The sequence below is a fragment of the Phyllobates terribilis genome, unplaced genomic scaffold, assembly GCF_046119375.1.
Source record: "Phyllobates terribilis strain yellow unplaced genomic scaffold, ASM4611937v1 Scaffold_323__1_contigs__length_2155407, whole genome shotgun sequence".
Classification (NCBI taxonomy): Eukaryota; Metazoa; Chordata; class Amphibia; order Anura; family Dendrobatidae; genus Phyllobates; species Phyllobates terribilis.
The window spans coordinates 1,211,969-1,232,018 of record NW_027363083.1 but is presented as its reverse complement, the minus strand read 5'-3'; the positions used below and the strand labels follow the sequence as shown (position 1 = coordinate 1,232,018).

At 48.2% G+C, this 20,050-nt stretch overlaps 1 long non-coding RNA gene across 1 annotated transcript; it reads left to right on the top strand.

Moving 5' to 3' along the window:
- The first annotated feature begins 823 nt into the window (after positions 1 to 823).
- LOC141221149 (uncharacterized) lies at positions 824 to 11,329 on the top strand. Its single transcript, XR_012289196.1, has 3 exons — positions 824 to 1,095; positions 5,784 to 5,901; positions 11,003 to 11,329. It is a non-coding gene; the product is annotated as an uncharacterized lncRNA (long non-coding RNA).
- Positions 11,330 to 20,050: the final 8,721 nt, after the last annotated feature.

Below are 20,050 nucleotides of genomic sequence, written 5' to 3'. Positions count from 1 at the left end.
ATCCCAATATGTAGTAGGCGTAGTAATAATAATAATATTAGCAAATACCTCCAATTAGAAGTGTAGTATAGTTCTTCTGATTCACTATGTCGCTTTCCCCATGTGCAAGGCATTGCAGTAGCTTCGGTATCCATGGTTACGACCACTCATATAGTGACAGTTATTTGCTAGTGGTCGTAACCTAAGCTACTGCAATGCCCTGCACATGGGGTAAGCGACAAAACAAATCAGAAGAACTATACTAAACTTCTAATTGGAGGTATTTGCTAATATTATTATTATTACGCATACTACATATTGGGGTAGAATCCTGGAGATGGGAATACACATTTCAGTTAAATAAAAAAAAGTTCCCAAAGCTGGATAGCCCCTTTAAGCTAACCATACGCATGACATATGAGATACCCGTGGTCTGAATGGTTATTTGGCTATTTCTCCTGACTCCCACCTATTCTGCTGAACAGTCATGTGGTTTTAATGGGGAGAGAGGAGAAAGTCGGTACTGGACACCTCCGGCAGCGGGTTATCTCCCCTGAGAACCAAAAGACCGGGTATTGAAATCCCATCTGCCCGATCCTTCTGGCCCTGACATCCTCTATCGGGGGAGAGTCAGGAGACCCCCATACACATCAGTGGGTAGGCCGGTCCTGCTGCAATCGTCAGGTTTAAACTATTTTAATCCAATGTGTATGGGGACTGAATCTTTACTTTAAAGCTTTGCTTTTCTATTTTCTCACATAGACACTAATACAAATGGCGCCTGACCCAATACTTTAATGACATCTTTATCATATTGTGCATTTTCGCTTTAGCTTTTTCTTCCTGTCCAACGATGAAATGCTAGAAATTCTCTCTGAGACTAAAGATCCTCTGCGGGTCCAACCACATCTAAAGAAGGGCTTTGAAGGCATCGCAAAGCTGGAGCTCCTTCCTAACCTGGACATCAAAGCCATGTACAGCACCGAGGGGGAACGCGTAGAGCTCATCCAGACCATCTCCACCTCCGAGGCTCGGGGGGCCGTGGAGAAGTGGCTCATCCAAGGGGAAGATGTCATGTTAAGGAGCGTGCATGATGTTATTGCTCGGTCACGAATGGTACGGATCTACCTACAGACCAAAAGCATTAATTGGAACTAATCTAGTCTATATATATAATCGTCTTATCCCGTCTGTCTGTCTGTCTGTGTGTCTGTCTGTCCAGGAAATCCCGCGTCGCTCATTGGTCCGGCAGCGGCCAATCAGCGCCGGGGGATTTCTAAAAAAAGATGGCGGCCGTTAGCGGCTCATCTGCGGGACGGAGCTGAGCGGCGATGCAGCCGGGAGATGACCGGCGCAAGGCGCTCATCTCCCGGCCGGCAACAGCAGAAGGAACCCGACCGACGGACCCATCTGCGGGATGGAGATGCAGCCGGAAGATGAGCGCCGCGAGGCGCTCATCTCCCGGCCGGTAGCAGCGGAAGGACCGCCGGCGTCGCTGACCTCCATGCGGAAGGGAGGACCGGGGAGCGGCGCTGCGGGTCGGGATACTTCTGCTGTGAGCGCCCGCTATGTCCCGGGTTCTCGCAGCGGAAGTAGCCGCACAGGCAGCGCCGCTCCCCGGTCCTCACCAAGACGATTCGATGATTGATCGCGGTCTTCGGACCCGACCAATCACTGATCTTAGCGCAAAACTTAAACACCGCTGTGCTGATTGGTCGCCGACGCTGCCCGCGACCAATCACCGATCTTGGCTCCACATTTAAACACCGCTGTGGTGATTGGTCGCGGCCGATATTTAAATTTGGCGCCAAAATCGGTGATTGGTCGCGGCCGATATTTCAATTTGGCACCCAAATCGGTGATTGGTCGCGGTCAGCGTCCGCGACCAATCAGCACAATAGTGTTTAACTTTGGCGCCAAGATCAGTCATTGGTCGCGGGCCAAGACAGCGACCAATCACCGATTTGTGCGGCACTTTTAAATAGCGTCCGTGACCAATTGGATGTCAGCGCCACTCCCCGGTCCTCCCTTCACACCCTAGCCGCATGGATGTCAGCGCCGCTCCCCGGTCCTCCCTTCACACCCTAGCCGCATGGATGTCAGCGGCGCTGCCTGTGCGGATACTTCCGCTCCGAGAACCTGGGACATGAGCGGGCGCTCGCAGCAGAAGTATCTGGACTCGCAGCGCCGCTCCCCGGTCCTCCCTTCACACCCTAGCCGCTGATGTCCCCACTGTATCCGCATGGTCTTACAAAGGTCCGGACATTTGTGTTAAAAATCGCTGATTGGTCGCTGGCGCTGCCCGCGACCAATCACCGATTTGGGCGCCAAATTTAAATATCAGCCGCGACCAATCAGCACAGCGGTGTTTAAATGTGGAGCCAAGATCGGTGATTGGTCGCGGCCGATATTTAAATTTGGCGCCCAAATCGGTGATTGGTCGCGGGCAGCGCCAGCGACCAATCAGCGATTTTTAACACAAATGTCCGGACCTTTGTAACACCATGCGGATACTGTGGGGACATCAGCGGCTAGGGTGTGAAGGGAGGACCGGGGAGCGGCGCTGCGGGTCGGGATACTTCTGCTCCGAGCGCCCGCTCATGTCCCGGGTTCTCGGAGCGGAAGTATCCGCACAGGCAGCGCCGCTGACATCCATGCGGCTAGGGTGTGAAGGGAGGAACGGGGAGCGGCGCTGACATCCAATTGGTCGCGGACGCTATTTAAAAGTGCCGCACAAATCGGTGATTGGTCGCGGTCTTGGCCCACAACCAATCACGGATCTTGCCGCAAAAGTTAAACACTACGGTGCTGATTGGTCGCGGACGCTGACAGCGACCAATCACCGATTTGGGCGCCACATTCAAATATCGGCCGCGACCAATCACCGATCTTGGCTCCACATTTAAACACCGCTGTGCGGATTGGTCGCGGACGCTATTTAAATGTGGCACCAAAATCGGTGATTGGTCGCGCCCAGCGTCGGCGACCAATCAGCACAGCGGTGTTTAAATGTGGAGCCAAGATCGGTGATTGGTCGCGGCCGATATTTGAATGTGGCGCCCAAATCGGTGATTGGTCGCTGTCAGCGTCCGCGACCAATTAGCACCGTAGTGTTTAACTTTGGCCGCAAGATCAGTGATTGGTTGCGGGCCAAGTCGGCGACCAATCACCGATTTGTGCGGCACATTTAAATAGCGGCCGCGACCAATTGGATGTCAGCGCCGCTCCCCGGTGCTCCCTTCACGCCCTAGCCGCATGGATGTCAGCGCCGCTGCCTGTGCGGATACTTCCGCTCCGAGAACCCGGGACATGAGCGGGCGCTCGCAGCAGAAGTATCCCGACCCGCAGCGCCGCTCCCCGGTCCTCCCTTCACACCCTAGCCGCTGATGTCCCCACAGTATCCGCATGGTGTTACAAAGGTCCGGACATTTGTGTTAAAAATCGCTGATTGGTCGCTGACGCTGCCGCCGACCAATCACCGATTTAGGCGCCAAATTTAAATATCGGCCGCGACCAATCACCGATCTTGGCTCAACATTTAAACACCGCTGTACTGATTGGTCGCGGACGCTATTTAAATGTGCCGCCAAAATTGGTGATTGGTCGCGCACAGCGTCGGCGACCAATCAGCACAGCGGTGTTTGAATTTGCCGCCAAGATCGGTGATTGGTCGCGGCCAGCGCCAGCGACCAATCAGCGATTTTTAACACAGATGTCCTGACCTTTGTAACACCATGCGGATACTGTGGGGACATCAGTGGCTAGGGTGTGAAGGGAGGACCGGGGAGCGGCGCTGCGAGTCCGGATACTTCTGCTGCGAGCGCCCGCTCATGTCCCGGGTTCTTGCAGTGGAACTATCCGCACAGGCAGCGGCGCTGACATCCATGCGGCTAGGGTGTGAAGGGAGGACCGGGGAGCGGCGCTGACATCCAATTGGTCGCGGCCGCTATTTAAATTTAAATGTGGCGCCAAAATCGGTGATTGGTTGCGCCCAGCGTCGGCGACCAATCAGCACAGCGGTGTTTAAATGTGGAGCCAAGATCGGTGATTGGTCGCGGCCGATATTTAAAATTGGCGCCCAAATCGGTGATTGGTCGCGGGCAGCGCCAGCGACCAATCAGCAATTTTGAACACAAATGTCCGGACCTTTGTAACACCCTGCGGATACTGTGGGGACATCAGCGGCTAGGGTGTGAAGGGAGGACCGGGGAGCGGCGCTGCGGGTCGGGATACTTCTGCTCCGAGCGCCCGCTCATGTCCCGGGTTCTCGCAGCGGAAGTAGCCGCACAGGCAGGGGCGCTCCCCTGTCCTCTCTAATACGATTCTGCTCCCCGCTCCTCACCAATACGATTCGCTGATTGGTCGCGCTCTCCACACCCGACCAATCAGTGATCTTGGCGCTAAAGTTAAACACCGCTCTGCTGATTGGTCGCGTCCGCTGCCGCAACCAATCACCGATTTGGGCGCCACATTTAAATAGCGGCCGCGACCATTCACCGATCTTGCCGCCACATTTAAACACTGCTGTGCTGATTGGACGCGGACGCCGGACGCGTCCAATCAACGAGATTGGCGACAAATTTAAGCAACGCTCTGCTGATTGATCGCGGTCGCTGGCCGAGATCAATCAGCAGTACTGGCGCAAAATTTAAACAACGCTCTGCTGATTGGTCGCGGTTGTCGGCCGTGACCAGTCAGCAGTATTGGCGCCAAATTTAAACCTCACTCTGCTGATTGGTCGCAACCACCGGCCGCGACCAATCTGCGTTTTTGGTGCCAAATTTAAACCACGCTCTGCTGATTGGTCACGGTCACCGGCCGAGACCAATCAGCAGCATTGGGGCCACATGTAAACCCCGCTGTGCTGATTGGTCGCGGTCGCCGGCAAAGACCCATCAGCATTATTGGTGCCAAATTTAAACCCTGCTCTGCTGATTGGTCGCAGCCGCCAGCCGCGACTAATCAGCGATTTTGGTGCCAAATTTAAACACCGCACTGCTGATTGGTCGCAGCCGCCAGCCGCGACCAATCAGCGAGATTGGCACCAAATTTAAACGCCGCTCTGCTGATTGGTCGCGGCCGCCATCCGCGACCAATCAGCGAGATTGGCGCCAAATTTAAACAACGCTCTGCTGATTGTTCACTGTCGCCGGCCTCGACCAATCAGCGATTTTGGCGCCAAATTTAAAGAATGCTCTGCTGTTTGGTCGCGGCCGCGACCAATCTGTGATTTTGGCGCCGAATTTAAACCCAGCTCTGCATCGCTCTGCTGATTGGTCGCGGTCGGCGGCCATGACCAGTCAGCAGTATTGGCGCCAAATTTAAACACCGCTCGGCTGATTGGTCGCGACTAATCAGCGATTTTGGTGCCAAATTTAAACACGCTCTCCAGTCCTCACTAACACGGTTCGCTGATTGGTCGCGGCCGCCGCCCGCGACCAATCATCGATATTGCCGCCAAATTTAAACACCGCTTTGCTGATTGGTCGCGGTTGCCGAACGCGACCAATCAGCGATTTTGGCGCCAAATTTAAACACAGCTCTGCTGATTGCACTCGGTCGGCCGCATACCTATTCTAGAATACCCGATGCATTAGAATCGGGCCACCATCTAGTTCTTTTATATTTGTATAAGATTATTTGGCGGCAGTGAATGATTTGTGGATGATGTATCTCTTGCAATAGAGCCAGGTAGCAGATCTTCTACCTGCAATCGGTAGAAATGAATTTGCTAGATAATACTAGTAAGGTTGTCCCTCTCTTAAATGCTTCTGTCAACGTAATTTAACTTTCTTTTTTAAAAGGCATACCCTGCGACTGCAAGAAAAGACTGGGTGAGGGAATGGCCGGGACAGGTCGTGCTCTGTGTGTCTCATGTTCTGGACAAGTGAAGTGCATGAAGCTATCGACAGTGGCCCGGAGGTACGGCATAAGCTCCTTTACTGATCAAGGTTGCTTCACTATAAACAGTCATGGCCGGAAGTGTTGGCACCCTTGAAGTTGTTCCAGAAAATGAAGTATTTTTCCATAAAAAATTGCATGTGTATTTTCTGTTATACACATGTTTATTTCCTTTGTATGTATTGGAACAACACAAAAAAAGGCAAATTGGATATAATTTCACACAAAACCCCATAAATGGGTCGGACAAAATTGTTGGCATCTTTCCAAAATTGTGGGTAAACAATTTTGTTTCAAGCATGTGATGCTCGTTCAAAGTCACCTGTGGCAAGTAAAAGGTGCGGGCAATATGAAAATCACACCTGAAACCTGATACAAAGGGGAAAAGTTGACTCAGTCTTTGCGTTGTTACGTGCCACACTAAGCAGGGAGAACAGAAAGAGGAGAAGAGAACTGTCTGAGGACTTGAGAACCAAAATTGTTGACTAATATCTTCTTTTTGTGTTGTTCCAATATACACAAATTAAATAAACATGTGAACAACAAAACGTGTAATTGTAATAATTTTCTGGGAGAAATACATATATTTACATTCATAGACAGACTTCATGAGTTCTCCTGCTAATAGACTGTCATACCCAGAGACGCAGCTTATAGGAGTTTCCAGGGGGGGATATACCATTGGTGCAACAGAGGTAAGGGGACCCACATTCACATCCAAAGATGCAAGCAGCTTATTTCACAGTACGTTATTAGACTGCAAAGAGCCCATGTAGTGTTCTTGCCCATGGGTCTTCTCCTGGGGGTTGCAGTTGTACAGCGGCTCAATATCTTGAAGGTACCCAAAAGGCTCCATAGTATTGTTGGGATTTTGCATTGATTCATGCATCTTGTCTAGAGATGCGCAACTAAATTTGCAGGACCTTGGTCTAAGAGAGCAGGTTAGTAGTCTGTGGCTGTTGGATGGGAGCCTTGCTAACCGCCTCTTACATGCCGGCATCCCTGGCTCCTCTTTTGATTAGCCGGCCAGGCGTGATGTCATTTGTGCCTCACACCACAACTATGACATCGACATCAAAAGAGGAGCCGGAGATGCCGGTTCACGGGGCTCCGGTCCTGCGTCCGTGGAATACTGACCGGACTGTTGGACCAGAGTCCTGCAAATCCATTCGCTCATCTCTACTCTCGTCATATCTACCAATAAGGGAAGACATTGTATGGGATTTCCCATAATACCAGCATAAAATTAATCCATCTGCATTGAGTTTTCCATGCTGTTTGTAGCAGGGTTTTATAGAGGTACATCTGGGTATTTGGAGCAATTTGCGAGGAGGCAAATTGTCCCAGCAGACTCGCAGCACATTGGGGGCTCTCGTCACCATAGAGGGGCACGCTCGTGACGTGGTCAGGGAAATGATCGAAACAGGTTTGTGCAAACATCATGGCTGGCAGCAAACTTTCCAATACCATGTTCTATTTATTATACACTACATGGAGAAAGGTATTGTGCCCCCTCCACATTACACCTACAGGGGCTTTTATGGCCTCCTATTCTAATCCATATCCAGGATGTTAATATGGAGTCCGTCCCTCTACAGATATCACAGCTCAGTATGCCGAGCACCTTCATACATTTCACCATATTCCTATGTTCTTTCCATATCTATGTTATGTTCCCCCCTCTTTTCTTTGAGTTTTCATAGGACACAATTGATCTTGTCACAGTAAAGCAATCTTGGGGTGTACTTACAATGACGTCTATGGGGCAGTAGTCATTTCTGCATATTGAGATGGTGGTCCCTATATAGGAATGTTTTGGCATCTGTAGGTGTCGGCATCCCCTGTATATGACTCATTGCCACAATTGATCTTCTTTATAGTCAGTGGTTTGGATGGCCTAGGTGCGGTTTGTAATATTTTCTATCAATGGTGTGTGTGCCCTCCTCTGTGCAGTGTCGTTCTATAACCATGGATGGACTAATAAAGGGGTTTTATGCCAATTCCTTTAATGACCTTTTGTTCGGTTTCTTTGTAGGTATTATGTCATTCTCCGAGTGGTCAGCCATTCTAAGCCTGAGCAGACATATGGCAATGTAATTGATGTGTGCCTGACATTGTTCTTCCCTATGTGGCGGTGACATATTTATGCTGCCATTCTCCAGTATTTGTTCTAATTAATCATCCTAAAGGTGTTTAGTGGGGTTGAGGTTGAGAACGTGTGGGAAACAGTTCTGCTCTTCTATTCCCTTAGGGTTGGAAGCTACAATTGTTTAAAATGTCTTGTGCTGAAGCATTAAGATATCTTTTCACTGGAACTAAGGGGCCTAGACCACCCCCTAAAAACAAGGCCATACCTCCACCACCAAACTGCCCAGCGGGCACAATGCAGTTAATAGGGTAACGTTCTCCTGGCATTCACCAAATCCAGACTCGTCCATCAGATGCCAGATAGAGAAGTGTGATCCGTCACTGCACAGAACAGGTCTCCTCCAGAGTCCTGTGGTGGCGGCTTCACACCACTCCATCCGACGCTCGGCATCGTGCTTGGTGATGTAAGGCTGCATGCAGCTGCTCGGCCATAAAGCTCCAGGCGGGGGCGCAGTGTTTGTGGTGATGTTGTTACCAAAGTAGATCTGGACTCTGCAGTTATGGAGTCAGGAGAGCGTTCTGCCCTCTGCTCCTCAGCACTCAGTGACCCCGCTCTGTAATGTTCCGGGGTCTCCTGAGGTGCTGCAGTTCCTTCCACTCCTTAATAATATCACTCACATGTGATGGGGGAAGATTTAGGAGGGAAGAAATGTAATATCCAGACTTGTTACCCTGGTGGCTCCTATTACAGGACCGCGCTGGTATCAGAGAGCTCTGCACCACCAGCCGTTCTGTCATATGTTAGTAACAGCACACAGCATGGGAGGGCGGATGTTATACACCGGGGGGCGTGGGGATTGATGTTATACACTGGTGGGGGGCGAGAGTCTTAATGTTATACAAGGCCGAGGGGCCAGATGTTATACCCTAGGGGTACGAGGGGCTAGATGTTATACTGTCCGAGGGCTGGATGTTATACACTGAGGAGCAAGGGGACGGATATTATATACCGGGGTGAGGGGACGGATATTATACACCAGGGGCGAGGGGACGGATATTATACACCAGGGGCGAGGGGACGGATATTATACACCAGGGGTGAGGGGACAGATATTATACACCAGGTGCGAGGGGACGGATATTATACACCAGGGGCGAGGGGACGGATATTATACACCAGGGGCGAGGGGACGGATATTATACACCAGGGGCGAGGGGACGGATATTATACACCAGGGGCGAGGGGATGGATATTATACACCAGGGGTGAGGGGACGGATATTATACACCAGGTGCGAGGGGACGGATATTATTCACCAGGTGCGAGGGGACGGATATTATACACCAGGGGCGAGGGGACGGATATTATACACCAGGTGCGAGGGGACGGATATTATACACCAGGGGTGAGGGGACAGATATTATACACCAGGTGCGAGGGGACGGATATTATATACCGGGGTGAGGGGACGGATATTATACACCGGGGGGCGTGGGGATTGATGTTATACACTGGTGGGGGGCGAGAGTCTTAATGTTATACAAGGCCGAGGGGCCAGATGTTATACCCTAGGGGTACGAGGGGCTAGATGTTATACTGTCCGAGGGCTGGATGTTATACACTGAGGAGCAAGGGGACGGATATTATATACCGGGGTGAGGGGACGGATATTATACACCGGGGGGCGTGGGGACGGATATTATACACCAGGGGCGAGGGGACGGATATTATTCACCAGGGGTGAGGGGACGGATATTATACACCAGGGGCGAGGGGACGGATATTATACACCAGGGGCGGGGGGACGGATATTATACACCGGGGCGAGAGGACGGATATTATACACCGGGGGGCGTGGGGACGGATATTATACACCAGGGGCGAGGGGACGGATATTATACACCAGGTGCGAGGGGACGGATATTATACACCAGGGGTGAGGGGACAGATATTATACACCAGGGGTGAGGGGACGGATATTATACACCAGGGGCGGGGGGACGGATATTATACACCGGGGCGAGAGGACGGATATTATACACCGGGGGGCGTGGGGACGGATATTATACACCAGGGGCGAGGGGACGGATATTATACACCAGGTGCGAGGGGACGGATATTATACACCAGGGGTGAGGGGACATATATTATACACCGGGGGGCGTGGGGACGGATATTATACACCAGGGGCGGGGGGACGGATATTATACACCGGGGCGAGGGGACGGATATTATACACCAGGGGTGAGGGGACAGATATTATACACCAGGTGTGAGGGGACGGATATTATTCACCAGGGGCGAGGGGACGGATATTATACACCAGGGGCAAGGGGACGGATATTATACACCAGGGCCGGGGGGACGGATATTATACACCGGGGCGAGGGGACGGATATTATACACCGGGGGGGCGAGAGGCCAGATGTTATACACAAGGGGGAGGGAGCGAGGGGACAGATGTTATACACCGGGGCTGGGGGCCGGATATTATGCAAAGAAGGGCTTGGGGTTGGATGTTATACAGTGGGGTTGAGGGGATGGATTTTATACACTGGCGGGGGGGGGCGAGGGGACGGATATTATACACCGGGGGGGCGAGAGGCCGGATGTTATACACCAGGGGGAGGGAGCGAGGGGACAGATGTTATACACCGGGGCTGGGGGCCGGATGTTATACCCTGGGGGCCAGATGTTATGCAATGGAGCGCTTAGGGTTGGATGTTATACAGTGGGGTTGAGGGGATGGATTTTATACACTGGCGGGGGGGGCGAGGGGAGAGATGTTATACTAAACTAGGGCCGAGGGGTGGATGTTATACACCGGGGGAGGCGAGAGGCCGGATTTTATAAACTGGGGGCTGAGAGTCCGGATATTATACACCGTGGGCAATGGGACTAAATGAAAAAAGCAGAATTCGGTGACTAGGAGTTTTGTCCTATAATGTATGTGCATTTGCCTTCCCTTTAGAAACTCTCCCTTGTGATTCTGCAGTGTCTTAGAGGTTGACTATCTTTTCCTACATTCCTCAGGAGTTTCTCATGAACAGACTTCCGGTGGCTTGCCCAACTCCGCTATTACTGGGAGAATGAGAATGCGAGAGTGCGAATCATCAACTGCAATGTGAAGTCCGCCTATGAGTACCTGGGCAGCTCCCCACGCCTGGTCATCACTCCGCTCACTGACCGATGCTAGCGGACTCTGCTATGATGTGATGGGTTATGCTCAGAAATGTTTTTGACTTTTGTATGATGCATGAAACTTATTAGCAATTATTATTGATATTTCATACCAGTTCTTTCATGTTTCATTGGTAGATCGGTGCTTTTTATCTAAATCTTGGTGGAGCTCCAGAAGGTCCGGCCGACACAGGAAAAACTGAGACCACCAAAGATTTGGCCAAGGCGCTGGCCGTGCAGTGTGTGGTCTTTAACTGCTCTGATGGTTTGGACTACATAGCAATGTCAAAGGTACATACAATGTTAAGCTGCTCCATTGCAGATAATAAACTGACTCCATCCGATGTTCTGCTGACATCTTTTGATTATATAGTACAGACCAAAAGTTTGGACACACCTTCTCATTTAAAGATTTTTCTGTATTTTCATGACTATGAAAATTGTACTTTCACACTGAAAGCATCAAAACTATGAATTAACACATGTGGAATTGTATACTTAACAAAAAAGTGTGAAACAACTGAAAATATGTCTTATATTCTAGGTTCTTCAAAGTAACCACCTTTTGCTTTGATGACTGCTTTGCACGCTCTTGGCATTCTCTTGATGAGCTTCAAGAGGTAGTCACCGGAAATGGTTTTCACTTCACAGGTGTGCCCTGTCAGGTTTAATAAGTGGGATTTCTTGCCTTATAAATGGGGTTGGGACCATCAGTTGTGTTGTGCAGAAGTATGGTGGATACACAGCTGATAGTCCTACTGAATAGACTGTTAGAATTTGTATTATGGCAAGAAAAAAGCAGCTAAGTAAAGAAAAACGAGTGGCCATCATTACTTTAAGAAATGAAGGTCAGTCAGTCCGAAAAATTGGGAAAACTTTGGAAGTGTCCCCAAGTACAGTTGCAAAAACCATGAAGCGCTACAAAGTAACTGGGTCACATGAGGACCGCCCCAGTAAAGGAAGACCAAGAGTCACCTCTGCTTCTGAGGATAAGTTTATCCGAGTCACCAGCCTCAGAAATCGCAGGTTAACAGCAGCTCAGATTAGAGACCAGGTCAATGCCACACAGAGTTCTAGCAGCAGACACATCTCTTCAACAACTGTTAAGAGGAGACTTTGTGCAGCAGGCCTTCATGGTAAAATAGCTGCTAGGAAACCACTGCTAAGGACAGGCAACAAGAAGAAGAGACTTGTTTGGGCTAAAGAACACAAGGAATGGACACTAGACCAGTGGAAATCTGTGCTTTGGTCTGATGAGTCCAAATTTTAGATCTTTGGTTCCAACCACCGTGTCTTTGTGCGACGCAGAAAAGGTGAACGGATGGACTCTACATGCCTGGTTCCCACCGTGAAGCATGGAGGAGGAGGTGTGATGGTGTGGGGGTGCTTTGCTGCTGACACTGTTGTGGATTTATTCAAAATGGAAGGCATACTGAACCAGCATGGCTACCACAGCATCTTGCAGTGGCATGCTATTCCATCTGGTTTGCGTTTAGTTGGACCATCATTTATTTTTCAACAGGACAATGACCCCAAACACACCTCCAGGCTTTGCAAGGGCTATTTGACCAAGAAAGAGAGTGATGGGGTGCTACACCAGTTGACCTGGCCTCCACAGTCACCAGACCTGAACTCAATCGAGATGGTTTGGCGTGAGCTGGACCACAGAGTGAAGGCAAAAGGGCCAACAAGTGCTAAGCATCTCTGGGAACTCCTTCAAGATTGTTGGAAGACCATTTCCGGTGACTACCTCATGAAGCTCATCAAGAGAATGCCAAGAGTGTGCAAAGCAGTCATCAAACCAAAAGGTGGCTACTCTGAAGAACCTAGAATATAAGACATATTTTCAGTTGTTTCACACTTTTTTGTTAAGTATATAATTCCACATGTGTTAATTCATAGTTTTGATGCTTTCAGTGTGAATGTACAATTTTCAAAGTCATGAAAATCCAGAAAAATCTTTAAATGAGAAGGTGTGTCCAAACTTTTTTCTGTACTGTATATATCCACCCATATATATACTGTATATATACACACACATATATATATATATATTGTATATATACACAACACATATATATATTGTGTATATATACACACACACACATATATATATATATACTTTATATAGACACACACACATATATACTGTATATAGACACACACATATATATATACTGTATATACACACACATATACAGTATATACTGTATATAGACACACACATATATATATTGTATATAGACACACACATATATATATATATATATACTGTATATACACACACATATATATATACTGTATATATACACACACACAAATATATAGAAATATATATATCTGGCGACAGGGACCCGCTGCGTCCTCTGTGTCTCTGTACAGATATAAGTGTAACACGTACTGGATCCAGCACAGGTGACAGTCTGCCATAGAGCTGACGTGCAGTACATACACTGTGTTATGGGGGCGCTCACCTGTGCGGACCCCGCTCTTCGGCCGCTACTTCTTTGCTCATATAAGGTCTCATTCTGCCATTAAACAATTCGGTTGTCATGGCAGCGGGGGTGGGGCGTTGGTAGGGGGCGTGTCTGGTATAGGGCAGATTGGGGCGGGGCTGTCATGCAGTGCTTGTCTCATCCCTGTAATTTCCTGCTGATGCCACCTGGTGGACAGCATTGGTCAGTACACGCTGAGAATGCTACATTTGCATTGTACTGTGGGAGCTGCTGGTACTACTGGTGCTTCCTGACTGCTGTCCCTATGAGGTATGCAGTATGTCACATGGTGGGGGAGGAACATTTTATATATGTATATGCACTGCTCAAAAAATAAAGGGAACTGTGCGGCCCTCCAAACAAATGCCACCCCACACCATTACTGACCCACTACCAAACCGGTCATGCTGAGGGATGTTGCAGGCAGCAGATCGCTCTCCACGGCGTCTCCAGACTCTGTCACGTCTGTTACATGTGCTCAGTGTGAACCTGCTTTCATCTGTGAAGAGCACAGAGCGCCAGTGGCGACTTTGCCAATCCTGGTGTTCTGTGGCATTTCTTTGGATGGCCGCACAGCCCTCCTTGTGCTCGGCAGAGGTAGCCTGACTGCCATTAGGTACCGAGATGAGATCCTCAGACCCCTTGTGAGACCATATGCTGGTGCGGTTGGCCCTGGGTTCCTCCTAATGCCGGAAAATGCCAGACCTCATGTGGCTGGAGTGTGTCAGCAGTTCCTGCAAGATGAAGGCATTGAAGCTATGGACTGGCCCGCCCGTTCCCCAGACCTGAATCCGGGACACATCTGGGACATCATGTCTCGCTCCATCCATAAAACGGACAAACAACACAAATATTGGTTCTATCTTTTACACATTTGGGGTAGCCCTTAAGAGGGCCATTGGGTCAAAGAGAGAGAGAGAAGAGAGAGGGGAGGGAGAGAAGAGAGAGGGAAGGGAGAGATACCGGGAGATACCAAGAGAGGGAAAAAAGAGAGACCCAACCAGTGCAAGGCTAAGCCGGGCAGGCGGCAGCGGCTATTTATACCCACTGCTGATCTCTGATTGGTGGAAAATCTGGGTATGGCTGCTCTGATTGGTGGAAAAACTGGGTGTGGCTGCTCTGTGATTGGTCAGCATTATGACCTCACAGTGGCGATGACTCATACCTCCTGGGTGGTTGTTTTTAATGTATTTTTTGTTGTAACATTTTGTATGGCTGTTTGGTGCAGGGGGTGGGGTCGGGAGTATTTTAACCCCTGCACACCCCCATGACCATATGCCTCGACCCGTAGAAGCGTGATAGACACGCGAAACGGCCGTCGTCCGCAAAAGACGCCGCTTCCCTGTATTTTTAATGGAAATGGAATAAAAGAAGATTTTATTAAATCGGTGTGCCACCTCGCTTTCTTCATGTATGAGTAGTATAATAATGATGATTTATCCTGGGGATGGGTTATCAATATCAGATCGGTGGGGCTCCGACACGCGGCACCGGCTCTACCCATCAGCTGATTGCAGCGCTCAAGTGTAAATAGTGTGAAGATTGAACATCACAGCTCCATTCACTGTACTGTGGGTCCTGCAGATCAGCTAATATTCATGTAATAGGAGCTGATCTGCAGCACCAGGGAGCGGCCACTACAGAGTGAACAGATCAGTGATTTTTCAGCTCCTCAACACTGTTTACATCTGACCTCGGCCGAAGCTGCAAACAGCTGATTAGTGGAGGTGCCGTGTGCCGGACCACCACAAATCTGATATTAATGAGCTAACCAGGGGATAAGCCATCAAAATGTTTGTCCTGGAAAATCCCTTTAAGGCCCACCTGCACATAATAAATATATATATATATATATATATATATATATATATAGCAAAGAGTGGGAAGGGGTTAATCAAAGGCTCATAAAACGGACAAACAACACAAATATTGGTTCTATCTTTTACACATTTGGGGTAGCCCTTAAGAGGGCCGTTGGGTCAAAGAGAGAGAGAGAGAAGAGAGAGGGGAGGGAGAGAAGAGAGAGGGGAGGGAGAGATACCGGGAGATACCAAGAGAGAGAAAAAGAGAGAGACCCAACCAGTGCAAGGCTAAGCCGGGCAGGCGGCAGCAGCTATTTATACCCACTGCTGATCTCTGATTGGTGGAAAATCTGGGTGTGGCTGCTATTTATACCCACTGCTTATCTCTGATTGGTGGAAAATCTGGGGGTGCCTGCTCTGTGATTGGTGGAAAATCTGGGCATGGCTGCTCTGTGATTGGTCAGCATTATGACCTCACAGTGGCGATGACTCATACCTCCTGGGTGGTTCTTCTGGGCAATTCTGTTTTCTGATTGGTGGAAATTCTAATCAGCATTATGACCTCACAGTGGCCGTGACTCATGTTTCATGGACTGTTCTATCTGGGTGACCTGAAACATGCTGATCTCTGATTGGTTGAAATTCAAGTCATCTTCATGACATCACAATCGAGAAGAATGAATATCCAATTTACTTAATATAAATGACCAGCAATGCTGTTCTCTTAATGGTGGAAATTCAAGTCATCTTCATGACATCACAATCAGCATGTTATTACTGCCGATATGTCCAATTTTTTTCCTAAATTTCCTACGTTTGTCCTAATTTATTAGCACATATATACCACTCATTCCTACAATCAAAGGATCAGGAAACCCCTCTGAAATCAATATCCTACAATTTACCCCAACAGCAAAAAAACAACTATACACAAAATACCAAAAGGTATATCAGATTATTAATGAGCAAATAAAAGACACATAAAAATAATTTTTAGAAATGTGTAGAAAAAATGCTGTAAAGTAAGAATGCTTCAAAAATAGAAATGTTAATGATCTATTTAATCAATTAACAAAATACAAGTGAATGAACAAACGAAAAATCTAGATCCAATCAATATTTGGTGTGACCAACTTTTCACTTTAAAACAGCGTCAATTCTTCTAGGTACACCTGCGCAAAGTCAGGGATTTTGTAATAATACAGTCAGGTGTCTGGTCATACACCATGGCAAGACTGAGCAAGAATACACAAGGAAGTTATACTACATCAGCAAGGTCTCTAAGGCACAAATTTCAAAGCAGATTGAGGGTTCAAGATGTGTCATTCAAGCACTAGTGAAGAAGCACAAGAAAATGTGCAAGGTTGAGGTCAATAGATGCAGTGGTCGGCCAAGGAAACTTAGTGCAGCAGATGTATGACACATTATGGTTACTTTCCTTCAAAAGCGGAAGATGTCCAGCAGTGCCATCAGCTCAGAACTGGCAGCAACCAGTGGGACTCAGCTTCACTCATCTACTGTTCAGAGAAGACTGGCCAGAAGTGGTCTTCATAGCAGAATTATGGTGAAAAAGCCATATCTTCCACATCAAAACAAGGCCAAGTGACGCTGAGTCACTGCATTAAAACAGAGAAAACGGGGAAGGAGGGGGGGGGATTGGCAAGATGTGCGCGGTTGAGCCAAAATATGAAAAATGTGGTTGTTACTGTAGGGAGTTTGTTCACTGAAGGGCTGGAGAGCAGAACAATAATGAGTGTCTGTAGTCAATAGTGATGCATAACCACGGTGAAGGGTCCTGTAAGTTTGGGGCTGCATTTCAGCAAATGGAGTTGGGAATTGGGTCAGACCTCATGCTATAACATTTTCCCCCATCATGGGCCCCTCTCTGGCATATTGTCCCCATTCTGGCATAATTTCCCTCATTCTGGTTTAAGACATCGCTGTTTGCTCCGCTGCACCTCCTGCATTCTTCAATATCCAGATCCATATTCCAGTTTGTCTTCTCTTCTGCACTACGTGAGTCCACAATCAACTGAGGAATACCTACGTCTGCTTACTATCCTTATTTCTGTTTGCATACTACTGTACCTAAGTAAACTTGGACTATCGTTAACGTTTACATACCCTAATAGTAATGAAGGCCGTGCCTTACAGATTAGGTTCTAAGAAGTATTGTTTGGAATGAACTTACCTTCATAAACTGTTTGCTGTGATCTTTTGCACTTGAGTTTAAAATAGACTTTCACACTACTCTTGTCTCAGTCTCTGCTTTTGGCCCACGCCATTGGACTTCAGGGTATCTACTAACATCGTAACAGGCAGTTCCTTTGAGCTCATGATTCTCATTTGGTCTGACATGCACTGTGAGCTGTGAGGTCTTATATAGACAGGTGTGTGCCTTTCCAAATCAAGTCCTATCAGTTTAATTAAACACAGCTGGACTCCAATGAAAGAGTAGAACCATCTCAAGGAGGATCACAAGGAAATGGACAGCATGTGACTTAAATATGAGCAAAGGGTCTGAATACTTATGACCATGTGATATTTCAGTTTTCCTTTTTTAATAAATTTGCAAAAATTTCTACATTTCTGTTTTTTTTCAGTCAAGATGGGGTGCACAGTGTACTTTAATGAGAAAAAAAATGAACTTTTTAGAATTTACCAAATGGCTGCAATGAAACAAGGAGTGAAAAATGTAAAGGGGTCTGAATGCTTTCCGTACCCACTGTATATAGTACTCAATGGGTGTGGCCTGCCTCTGATTGAGAAGTGCCTCTTCCGGCAGTCTGAATAAGGGTCTATCGTTAGGGGTGTGACTAATTTGTTTTCACTTAGGGTGATATATGTCCCGCTTTTAATGAGATTTAATAACATTTGTATTTTAGGGTTTCTATTATAATTCTGGGATTTCCTAATTTGTTTATAGAATTTTTGAATTGCATAACACATAGGATAAGGATAATAGGTTTAGTATATGAGATAGGAAATAGTTATTGATAGAACTAGTGCAGTGGATGGGCACTAGTGTTAATAAAAAGAGGGGCACTTCCTGATAGTGTGCGCCATGTCCCATGATTTGGGAATCTTACAGACCATATTGCACTATCATTAAGTTGCTGTTTTGTTGCTATGCAGTTAGGTTTTCCTTTCTTATAAGTTTGTCCTTTGTCTCTCCCTGTCTCTCTCAGATGTAGCTGTGATGTTAGTAACCCCTCCCTTCTTCTCCATTCTTCTTCCTCATTCACCATCTTCAGCCATGTTAGAAGCTTATGTGCTTCCAGCCCGTTTCTAAAAAAGTCTTTTTACCTGCTGTACATTTGCACATCATCGAGTATTCTGCGAGAAAATAAATCTTCTTCTGAATCTTCAACAATGTGCTTCTTGCAGTCGAGTTAAACTATCTGAAGACATCACTATGTGTGAGTACGGTAAAGAGACAGCCTAGAAACGGTGTCTCACAGCGCCCTATGCTTGCAGCTTAGTCATGGAGTCAGAATAGTGTGAGTTCAGTGAGAGTTAGTGAAGTGCATAGTGAAGGTGAAGTTCAGGTGCGGTGGGCTGCTAGGGGCACCATGTGTCACTTGTTCCAGGCAGAGGGAGGCATTACTGGGATCCAGAGCAGTCGCTCCAGTCAGGTCCAGAGCCTAAGGTCTGGCATAGGAGCTGCCGGACACTTTGTGTACTCTGAAGTACAAAGGAAGATGGACAGGGACCTGCATAGATGGAAGTTGAAGGCCAGTCCCGGGTGCACTGCAGAGGTGGACGAGAAATACAGGATGAGCTAGCAACAAGGCTGAAGAGGAGTTATGCTAAGAAGGAGGATAATGTGAATTGCTGTGCCTTATCCCATCTGTACCCACCTGATGAACTAGAACTGTCAAGTATATGTTTGACTGTTACAAAGAACTTTGTGTCCCCTAAATTGTGTGCGGCGGCTTCTGAGGAAAGAAGCCTGAAGGCAGTGGAGGCCTGCGGCCTACAAGAGAATGTGCTGCACCCCACACCCTAGAGCACACTGGGACTGGGACACCCATTGTCTGTAAAGTGCCAGAGCGAAATCAGACAGACGTTCAGTCACGACTACCGCTCTGTGCCACTTTACAAGATGAGTGATAAGGGAACTTCTCGATCAGAAGAGAAGAGGAAATAATGGTCGCTGCCCAAACTGTGACAAGAACAGGACCACAATGTGTGTCACCCTGGCCTGGATGCCACAAATGTATAATAAAGCTGTGTCTGAGAGCAAAGGGGAGGTCCTCTAGTCAAGGGCCATTAGCATGCAATACCTCCTGTCACAGGCCAGTAGGGGGAGCAGGCTGCCCCTATAAAAGCTGGAACTGGGGGCAGGGTTAGAGAGAACTGGACAACCTGTCTCTGGATTGAGAGGTGTCCCAGAGCCGGGACAGACAGTTGTGTTGCAGCCTAAGAGGACGTGTGGCAGTAGGAGAGCCACGAGCCAGGGACAAAACGCGAAGTGAGTCTGTCCTGGCAGATAAAGAAACTAATCTTCCAGACTTTGGTGTCTGAGGCTGTGAGGATTCCACATCCTACAGCAGATAACCAGTCCGCAGGGGACTGTATGTTCCTTGGCCTAAGAAGCCCGG